This window comes from Motacilla alba, unplaced genomic scaffold (genome assembly GCF_015832195.1).
Source record: "Motacilla alba alba isolate MOTALB_02 unplaced genomic scaffold, Motacilla_alba_V1.0_pri HiC_scaffold_34, whole genome shotgun sequence".
NCBI classification, from domain to species: domain Eukaryota; kingdom Metazoa; phylum Chordata; class Aves; order Passeriformes; family Motacillidae; genus Motacilla; species Motacilla alba.
The window spans coordinates 392,311-403,455 of NW_024037436.1; the positions used below are offsets into that span (position 1 = coordinate 392,311).

The window sequence follows — 11,145 nt, forward strand, 5'->3', positions numbered from 1 at the left end:
GGGAGGTCTGTTCTGCCTGGCAACCTGTGACATCACTGATTTCCCGGCGCTCCATTGGCTGCGCCCTGCTCAGATTTCCTTATCATCCATGGGAAATGAACAATTTCAGTTCGGGATGAACCTGGAGGTGAGGGCAGTGACGGGCTCTGGGGAGCTCCAGACCATGGCCGGGTCGTGGTCAGCTCATGGTCAGCTCATGGTCATCCCAGAGTCAATTCACAGCCACAATCATATCATAGCCATCTCACGGCCACAGTCTTGTCATGGTCAGAATCATCTCAAGGTCACGATCATCTCCTGATCACCATCATCTCATGCTCATGGTCATCTCATGGTCAGGATCACGTTATGGTTATGGTCATGGTCATGTCGTGGTCACTTCTTGGTCACAATGCCTCATGGCCATGACCATCTCACAGTCATTGTTATGTCATGGTCACAGTCATGGACATTTCTTGGTCACCTCATGGCCATGGTTGTGTCATGGTCATCTCAAGCTCACCTCATGATCCTGATCACCACATGGCTGTGCCATGGGCATCTCATGGTCACATTCCTCTCATGGTCATAGTCATGATCATCTCATGGTCACCTCTTGGTCTCAATACCTCATGCTCATGGTCATCTCACAGTGGTAGTTATATCATCATCACAGTCATGGTGTCACCATGATAGCAATGGTCATTTCCTGATCACCATCATCTCATGCTTGTGCTCACAGTCATGGTCACAGTTCTGTCAAGTTCATATCATGGGTATGGTCATGGTCATCTTGTGGTCATAATCATCTCTTTATCACCATTATCTCATGGTTGTGGTCATCTCCTAATCTCAATCATTTCATGCTCATGCTCATGGTTGTGTCATGACCATTGCATGGTCATGTTGTGGCCATTGTCATCTCCTGATCACCGTCTGCTGCCTTCTGGGGCTCCGTCCTTCGTGTTTGAGTCAGAGGCTGCGCTGGAGCCGGCGGCATCTCTGAGCTCGCCAGACCGCCCCGAGCCATCTGCCCCTGGGGCTGTGGCTGGGATGGTGGCGCCGGCGAGCAGCCTGTCCCGCATGGAGGCAGCCCAGCGCGACTGCTGACAGCTGCTGCTGCACGAGTGAACGCTGTCAAACTCAGTGTCGTTCTGGGACACGGCGTTTCTCGCGGGTCAATTCGCAGGTGGTTGGGAGCTGCTCCCTGGGCTTTCGAATGCCTGCCTTCCCCCGTGCGCCCCAGCGGCATCAGGGAGGGGGTTCCTGAGAGTTCTGCCTCTGGTCCCAAGCCCAGAGGGGATCACTGTGGTGCCAAGGGGCAGAAAGAGAGCATTGCTCATTTGCTCTGGGGCCAGAACACCCCCCGATCCGAGTTGGAGATGCTCGGGACAGCTTCTCTTCTCCAGCTCCTGGCGTGCGCCGGTGGTGCTGGGGGGAGGAAGCGTTTGGTCACTCCTGCTCCCAGGGCACTGGCCACATGGTGCCGGGTTGGGAGAACACACAGCCCCCCTCATGGGCCAGGTCTGGGCCCTTTGGCTCGTTTTTCTGGGCTGCTGTTGTGTTTGGGAGCTTTGATCTCTCTTTCCGGACCTGAGCCACCGTCCTGTGGCCTGGGTCTGGGGTCCCTGGTCCGCTCACCAGGGCCAGGGCCCCCCCAAGGCCCTAGAGGCCACTGCTGCTGTTCTTTCAGGGGGAAAAAAAAAAATAAAATTGAAAGAGCTCGCAGCTCAGAAGCATTGAAAAGCCACAAATTAGCCTCAGCCCAAGTGGTTCAATTAAGGGCAGTGGCCAGGGCATTCCAAAAATTTTCTCAAAAATGCTTGATAACTGTCAATGGATTTTTTATAATTATTGACAGTTTTTTCTTGAGCAATTCTTTCTTTCAGGATTCTGCAAGCCTCTGTCAGGACCAAAAGGGACTTCCAGAGATGACAACGAGGAACATCTTCAGTCCATGGACTTTCTCCTGAAACTCAGCTGTCCTGACTTGAAACAATGAACTTTCTTTGCATGCCTTTCTTGCATTTTCTTAAATTGTAAGATTGTTTTAGTGATATGATAGAATTTGATGTTCTACAGGTGAAGAATCTCCTTGCTCATTCCACATCAGCATTGATTGAGGTTTTGATTGGCAACAGATAAACCTCTTGAGATGTGTTTGTTTTCTCTTCTGCAAGGGCCAAGCAGACGAAATTACATTTTCTTTTTAATTTAATTTAAATAAAAAGGGTGAAATGTCACAGACATATTTTATGAAAATCCTTTTGCTAGGATTTTCTTCTCCTAAGAAGCTGAGGAGCCTCAGGAAAGAAATGTAAACAATAACGATCTGCTGCTGTGGAACGCAACAGGTGCTTCCTTGTTCGGTTGATGTGAGATGTTTCTACTTCATAACCAACCAAGGATGCAGCTGGGTCAGACTCTCTGGGAGTCACAAGCCTTTGTTATTCACTCCATTCTATTCCTGTCCAGCCTTCTGATGAATCTTTTCTCTCTGTTCTTTTAGTATAGTTTCAATTTAACATTTTCAATAGAATAGATATCATAATATAATAAACCAGCCTTCTGAAACATGGAGTCAACATTTCTGCATCTCTTCCCTCGTCCTGGGACCCCTGCGAATCACAGAACACCCTTCCAGGAGTCCGACGCAGCCAAACCCTCCTGGGGACACCTCGGACATGGGACACGGAGCGGGAAATGAATTCCGGGGGATGGAGCTGGGTGTGGCTGGCAAGTCCCCATGCTCTTCCTGGTGTCCCAATCCAGCTCCTGCTGTCCCTATCCCAGTTCCTGGTGTCCCCATCCCTGCTCCCAGTGTCTCCAGCTCTGTCCCAGTGACCCTATTCCCATTCCTGGCTCCCAGAGATGAACTGCCAGACACTGGAGGAGGGAACCTGGATTTATTGCCCAAAGCAGGATAATTTCACACCAGAAGTGAAGCACTGTGAATATTTGTGGTTCTTGCCTTTAAAACATTGGAAAACAGGAAACTGATCCGTTAGCAAGAGCTGTGGCGTGAGTGGGAGCAGCGGGATGAGCTCTGCTGGCAGCTCTCAGCTTTCCTGGGAAGAGGGAAGGGGCTGGATCCAGCTCCATGGATTGCTCAGGCAGTGACTCCTGTCGGGATGAGAGAGAAACATGGTGCCACCCTGTCCCTGTCCCTATTCCACTGGATGGACCTGGCTGGAATCCATGGAGAGCAGAAGCTGATCCAGAATCCCATGTGATCCCATCCCAATCCTGCTGCAATCCTGCTCCGTCCATCCCACCTGATCCCACTCCATCCATTCTGCCCCATCCATCCTGCCCCAATCCTTCTCTGGAATCCCAACCTGATCCCGCTCCATTCCATCCCACCTGATTCTTGTATGGAATCCATCCCCAGTCCCACTCTACAATTCCACCTGATCCCACTCTGGACCCTGCTCTGATCCGGAATCCCTCCCTGATCCCAATCCATCTGTCCTGCACTGATCTCCCCCTGGAATCCCACCCCAATCCTGCTCCGTACTTGTGGCCAAGCCATTCATTCCCATGTCCTTTCCTGCAGAAAGAGAAGATCCATGAGATTCCAGCACGGATCACACACCGGGATTAACCCCAGGATCCATTCTGGGATCCGCACAGGGGGGATCCAGAGCCGGATCAGCCACTGGAACTCACCGGCTGCCGGGTTGTATCCATTCCTGTCCCTCCTCCCTGTGGAAACAAAGGGGGATCAGCGCTGGTGGCACAGGATTCCCAGAATGGTGCCGGGTGGATCCGTGCCCATTCCCGACCCCCATCCCGTGTCTTACCGGATTGGAGCTTCCAGACACCGAATCCCATGAGGATAATGAGGTTGAGGATGGCAGCAATGAAGAACACAGCGACCACCACGGTGAGATTCCCGCTGGATGTCGGCTCTGGGAAACGAGGGACAGTGAGGAGGGGGAGGAGAATCCCCATCTGGGAATTCCAAATTCCCAATTCCCACATTCCCAGCCTCACCCCAAGCAAAGATCCCGGGCTCCAGCATTCCAGGATGCTCCACCCTGCACCGGTACTGCTCCTGCTCCTCCGGCAGCGCCTCGATCCTGGCCCAGGTGTGGAAGGTGCCGTCGCTGTTGGGAACGATCCCGCCCCACTGCGTCTCCTGATCCAAGGTATCCCCCCCCTTCATCCAGCTGACTGTGATGGTGCTGGGGTAGAATCCGTACGCGTGGCAGGACAGGATCAGCGCCCCGTGTTCCTCTCTTCCGGACACGTGGACATCAGGGGGCTCTGAAATGGGATAATGGTGAGGGACATCCATGGAATTCCCATTGGAATAGGACTGGGGTGACTTCTACCTATGGAATTCCCACTGGAATGGGATGAGAGTGAGGTCTGCCAATGGATTTCCATGGGAATGGGATGAGAGTGAGTTCTGCCAATGAATTTCCACAGGAATGGAATGGGGGTGAGACCTGCCCATGTAATTCCATGGAAATGGGATGGAGGTGAGACGTACCCTTGGAATTTCCACAGGAATTCCCATGTTCCCAAGTTCTCCATTCCCAAATCCCCACAGGAATCCTGCTCCCACCTTTGCGCTCCAGCTCCTTCCGCCCGTATCTGACATATTTCTGAAGCCATTCTGGGCAGACGTGCTTCAGGTAATTCGTCCACTGCTCAGCCACCTCTTCCTGTTCCCAGCGTCTCCTGGTGATCTCGGCAGCGCTGTCGGCCGCCACCAATCTCCCGGATTCCGCGTCAAAAGAGATGAAATCCCGCCCGTTGTAGCCATCTCGGTAGGATCCACGGACGCTCCCGTCAGACAGGAGGTCACAGCCAGAAACTCGCAACCTTGTGTGGAGACCTGGGGGGATTGTACCCACAGAGCCCCATGGAATTGTGTCCCAGCCCCACAGAGCCCCATTCCAGCCCTATGGAGCCCCAGAGTCTGAGGGAGACCACAGAGCTTCATCCCAGCTCCTGGGAGCCCCATGGATCCACATCCCAACCCCATGAACCCCAAACCAACCCCACAGATCTTATCCCGTCCCTCCACAGATCCCTGCCCATGGATCCACATCCCAACCTGTGTATCACAGGATATTCCGTGCCAGTCAAATGGATCCCCATTTCAGCCCTTTGGAGTCCTGTGAGTCCACACTGGAGACCTACCGATCCCATCCCATCCCCATGGATCTGCATCCCAGCCCCACAAATACCATCCCAGCCCCATGGATCCACATCCCAACCTGTGGATCACCAGATATCCCATCCCAGTGTAATGGATCCCCATTTCACCCCCTTGGAGCCCTGGGGATCCAGATCCCAGCCTACAGTTCCAATCCCAGCCCCACCAATCCCATCCTAACCCTACAGCTGCCCCCACTCACCCCCGCTCTGGTTGTATCGCTCCCGCAGTATCTCCAGGTCCCTGGCAGCCACGTGCTGGTTCTTCACATTGATCTGGGTCTGCCCATCCCAATATCCCGTCTCAACTCCATCCTTTATCCACTGGGTCAGCGCCTCCGCCCGGCGCTGCTCGCTGTCGTAGCGCGTGAAGGGGATCCCATCCAGGTACCCAATGGCCATGAACTGGGGGACCCCCGGGCTGGGCTCTGACACCGCCACAGACAGGTAATGCAGGGAGTGGAGAACTGGGGGGACACGGAGATTTGGGGGGGTTGAGGGGGTCATGGATCAATGAAAGGGGAACTGGGAGAGCTGGGAAGGGGTTTGGGGATGCTGGGGCCAAGGAAAGGGAGTGCAGGCTGGGAGAGGTGGGATGGACAGGAAAGGGCCTGCAGGGGGTCCTGGGGTCCAGGAATGGGGGCTCAGGGGGTTCCAGGGTTATGGGGGTGTCATGGTTTGAGAGGAAGTGAGTTTTTGGGAGGTGGTGGTGGTCAAACCAATAGGTGCTCAGATGTGGATATTGGCACCTGGTTTGACCATTGAGGATATGGATACGCCTCTGAGAACACAGGGGTTAAAAGCAAGGAACTCCCAGGAGAACTCTCTCTTGGTTCCGGTGGATGGAAGAGGTCAGACCTCCCCTGCCCAGCTGCGGGCTGGGCGGGGGAGGAGAAGCCACGCGGCCGAGGGAGGTAGGCCAGAGCCTTGGGCAGAGACGGGAGGCGATGGCTTGGACAAGAGTGAGTTCCCCACAGAGATGGAAGAGTGGAAGAACTCGGAGAGGCAGCGGGCAGCCCCCCTTCCTCAGGAGAGAGAGAGAGAGAGGTGCCAGTGCTATCTTGAAACTTGATAGCACCGGCCTGGCCAAGGAAGAGAAGGGGGGGCGGCGACAAGGGAAGAGTGCCCGGTGTGGGAGTTCGAGATGAGCAGAGACTGTGATTTTAACCCTTCTGTGGGATGATGGAAACCTTGCAAATGCTGATCCTCCGGGAGTCGAAGGAGGAGAGAGACGGATAAGAGGAAATATGCAAGCGTGATGCAGAGTTGTGCAAGTGAAGAACGACTGAGAGAAGTTGAGAAAATCCTAGGTAGAGGAGATGATGGAGTGGCTTTTGGCTGGACTTTTCTTGTATAGCCATGGATAGAACCTTTCCTGTAATACAGACTGCATTTTAGGGGGAGGCGGTGCCAAAGGAGTGATGTGAGTGGAGACGACAGGTGATGAGTGATGGTGAGACCCCTCGGCCCCAGGGGGTGAAATATTGGGGGGGACTGGTGTCCCGAAAAGGTGAGAGACTGTCGTTTTCTCCTGGAACTGGGCAAAGCATCCTTGAAAGGGGAAACCCTAAAAGCAGCTCTGGTCCATGTGCAGTGGTGAGAGCACTGAACATGGAAGGAAGAAGTCACGAAGGTGGTGTTGAGTGACGGGGAAACACAGCTGGACTCGGCCGTGTTTTCCAGGGGAATTTGCCTGTGGTAGCACAAGGAGGGCTCCTCTCTCCTTGATGAAATGAGAGGTGATTGTCGGAAGGGTGGAGATGGACTGAGTTGATTATTTGAAGGGTGATGGACTGGATTAAGATCTAAGGTTTTGTTTCATGCTGTGGAAATTGAGTGGGGGGAGGAGAAATGTTTGAGAGGTTTCCATTTTGCTCTGTGTGTTCATTTTATTAGAATTGTAAGACAATAAAGTTTTTCCTTTGTTTACAAGTGGAGGCCTGCTTTGCTCTGTCTCTGATCGCATCTCACAGCAGACACCAGGGGAGAATAGGTTTTCATGGGGGCACTGGCATTGGGCCAGCGCCAAACCATGACAGGGGGAGGCATGGACTGGGAGAGGTGAGATGGGGGTTCCAGGGGATCCCTGTGCCCAGGAAAGGGGGTCCAGGGGTCCCCAGTGCCAAAGAAAGGGGTCACAATGTGGGGAGGCCTGGGAATGGGAGGCTGGGAGTCCTTGATACAAAAAAAGGGGGGGCTGGTGGCTGAGAAAAACAGGAATGGGGGTCCAGGGGGTCTCAGGGTGAAGGAAAAGGGGGGTCTGGGGACTGGAGAAGACAGGATGGATGAGAAAGGGAGTGCAGGGGGGGATTGGTACTGGATAAGGGGATGCAGGGAGGTCCCGGTGCTCAGGACTGGGAATTCAGGAGAGTCCCAGGGTCCAGAACCCCCCCTGAAGAACTGGGGGGACACAGAGATTGGCGGCTATGGGGGCATCCAAGAGGCAGGAAGTGGAACTGGGAGAGGCGGGATGGGGGATCCAGGGGGTCCCTGTGCCCACCAAAGGGGGTCCAGGCATCCCTGGTGTTGAGGGAAGGGGGGTCTGGGAGCTGGGAAAGGCAGGAATGGGGCTCCAGGGGGTCCCTGGCTCACGGAAAGGGGGGTCTGGGGATGGGAGAGGCGGGCAGATCCCAAGGACGCAGCTTGGGAGACGCGAAAGCGAGACGGGGAAAATGAGAATTCCAGAGAATTCATCTGGATCCCACTGGATCCTCGCTGAGACCCCCTGGGACCCCAGGGGACCCTCCAGGACACCGTTTGGGAGATGGGAAAGAGGAGACCAAGGGAACGAGGAGGAGAGGGGACAGGGGAAAGGGGGAATTCCAGAGAGTTCATCTGGATCCCTCTGCATCCCCACTGCGACCCCCCGGGACCCCGTTTCGGGAAGCGGTGGGAGTGAAAAATGGGGGGGACACGGAAAGTTGGGAGATCTGGGGGGGTCTGAAGGTCAAGGAAAAGGGCGGGTCTGGGAAAAGCAGGATGCCTGAAAAGGGGGGACAGAGGGGTCCCAGAGCACTGACAGGGGTGTTTGTGGGGGGTCCCAGTCCCGGATAAGGGGCTGCAGGGGGGTCCTGGTGCCCAGAAATGGAGATTCAGGGCTGTCCCAGTGCCCAGGAATGAGGGTTCAGGGGGGTTCCCGTGCCGCGATTCGGGGTTCAAAGGGATCCTGAACCCCAGGAATGGGAGATCCGGTGAGATACGGTGCCAGATAAGGGGGTGCAAGGGGGTCCCGCTGCCAGGAAATGAACGTTCATGGGAGTCCCCCGTGCCCGGGAATGGGGGTTATGAGGAGCTTCCCTATCCAGGAATGGGAGTTCAGGGGATTCTCTTCCCGGAATTCGGGGTTCAAGTGGGTTCCGTCGCCCGGAAACGGCGGTTCAGGCGGAGCTGGGAAGGGGGTACAGGGGGGTCCCGGTGCCCGGACATGGGCGCTCAAGGGGTGCCCGCGCTCAGGAATGGGGGCTCAGTGGATGCTGATGCCCGGGAATGGCGCTTCGGGGGGATTTTCCTGCCCACGAATCGGGGTTCAGAGGGGACCCGGTAACAGATAAGAGAGTACAGGGGGGTTCTAGTGGTGGGGAAGTGGATAGGACCCAAAATGGGGCTATGGGGGGGTTCCCGAGCCCAGTAATGAAAGTTCTGGGGGGTCCCAGTGGCCGGAAACGGAAGTTCAGAGGGTTCCAGGCTTTGGGGTTCCCACTCACCTTTGGTCGCGCCCCCCAGGTCCCCCAGGAGCCCCAAGAACAGTCCCAACCCCAGGGCCGGAGCCATGGCGCACAGTCTTAACCCTGCCCTGATCCCGCCCCCAGAGCCGCCTCCGGCTCCGCCATTGGCCCCGCTTTTTCCTGCCTGCCAATGGCAGCCCGATCTGTCTGTGACGTCACCAGGCGCCGGGCAGATCCCGGTCTCCCAGGTTGGGACGCGGAAGCGAAAAGGTCAAAACAAGGCGGGGCGGGGGTAAGGGAGGGGACGGGGGAATACCAGAGAATCCCTCTGGATCCCCGCTGCGACCGCCCTGGAGCCCCCTGAGAACCACCTGGGACCGCCAGAGACCCCCTTAAGAAAGCGCCGGGAGTGGAGAACTGGGGGGACCCGGAAATTTGGGGGATCTGGGGGTGCAAAGGTGAAGGCAAAGGGCGGGTCTGGGGTCTGGGAAGGGCGGGAGCGCCGGGGAGGGGTGCAGGGGGACCAAGTGCCGGATAAGGGGGTGCAGAGGGGCCCCCATGCCCAGGAACGGAGGTTCAGGGGGTCTCAGGTCAAGGAAAGGGGGGTGAGGCTGGGGGGTGCGGGGGGTCCCTGTGCCCAGGAAAGAGGGTGCACGGGTCCCCGGTGTTGAGGAAGGTGGTGGGTGGGGGCTGGGAAAGGCAGGAATTGGGGTCCAGGGGGTGCCGGGATCAAGGAAAAGCGGGGGCTGGGGTCTCTGAGAGGGGGAGGGCTGGGAAAGGAGGTGCGGGGGGGCATTGGTGATGGATCAGGGGGTGCAGGGGGTGCCGGGTTGGATAAGACAGTGCACAGGGATCCTGGTGCATGGGAATGGGGGATATGGGAGGGCTCCAGTCCTGGATAAGGGGGTGCACGGGGGTCCTGGTGCCCAGGAATGGGGGTTCAGGGGGGCCCCGGTGCCAGATAATGGCCTGGCTGGGATCCGTTGCTGGGGAAGGAGGTGCAGCGGGTCCCCGTTCACAGGGATGGGAGGCTCAGGGGAGGTCTTGGTGCACCAGAATGGGGGTTCAGGGCATCCCGGTGCCGGATAACGGGATGCAGTGGGGTCCTGGTTCCCAGGAAATGGGGTTCAGGGGGTTCCCTTCCCGAGTTCCGTGGTTCAAGGGGTCCTGGTGCCTGAAAATTGAGGTTCAGGGGGATTCCAGTGCCTAGAAATTGAGGTTCAGGGGTCCCGGTGCTGGATAAAAGGATGCAGTGGGTCCCAGTGCCCACAAATGGGGGTTCAGGGGGTTTCTGTGCCCGGGAATGGGGGTTCAGGGGGGTCCAGTGCCCAGAAATGCGGGTTCAGGGGGTTTCTGTGCCTGGGAATGGGGGTTCGGGGGGTTGCAGGCTCCAGATAAGGGGTGCAGGGGTTATCGGGGCTGGGGAAGGGGATACAGGGGGGTCCCGGTGCCCCGAAAAGAACGTTCAAGGCAGTTTCTGTGCCCAGGAAGGGGGGTTCGCCCAGAAATGGAAGTTCGGGGGGTCCCCGTGCCCGGGAATTGCGGTTCAGGGGGGTCCCGGAGCAGTCCCCGGTTCCCGGGTGGATCCCGGTGCCACAGCTTGGGAGATGTGAAAGTGACCGGGGCAGCACGGGGAGAGGGCAGAGGAAACCCTGGGAATTCCCCTGAATCCCCCCCGGGACCTCCCAGGACCCCCCGCAGGACGCGAAGAGGGTGCAGAACTGGGGGGACGCAGAGACTGGGGGGGTCTGGGGGCGTCCAAGGGTCAGGAAGCAGAACCAGGAGAGCCGGGAAGGGCCCAAGGTTCAAGGAAGGGCCTGGGAGAGGCAGGATGGGGGATCCAGGGGGTCCCTGTGCCCAGAAAATGGGGTCCATGGGTCCCCGGTGTTGAGGGAAGTGGGCTCTGGGAGCTGGGAAAGGCAGGAATGTGGCTCCAGGGGGTCCCTGGACTCAGGGAAACCGGGGATCCAGGGGCTGGGAGAGGAAAGGGGGTGCAGAGGGGTGTTGGAGCAGGATGAGGGGGTGCAGGGGGTCCTAGTACATGGGAATTTGGGGGGTGGGCAGGAAGAATCTGGGAAAAGGCAGTGGCTGACACGGGACCGGGAGGGACAGGCTGGCGTTTGCCTGGGACAGACTGGGAAAAGAACCCACAGGGAGCAGAACTGGGGCACCAGGGATCATACTGGGATATACTGGGACCACACTGAGTGCTACTGGCAGCAACTGGGAATATGCAGGGGACAGCTGAGATATGGTGGGAGAGACTGGGAGTGGTTTGGATCATCCTGGAATTGACTGGAATCACACTGGGAGTGATCAGATCTGTATTAGG

At 57.0% G+C, this 11,145-nt stretch overlaps 1 protein-coding gene across 1 annotated transcript in view; it reads right to left on the reverse strand.

Annotated features, from left to right (window-relative positions):
* The window catches only part of LOC119696597 (zinc finger protein OZF-like), a 216,142-nt gene that overhangs the window by 150,551 nt on the left and 54,446 nt on the right, over positions 1–11,145 (reverse strand). The gene's annotated exons all lie outside the window — the stretch shown is intronic.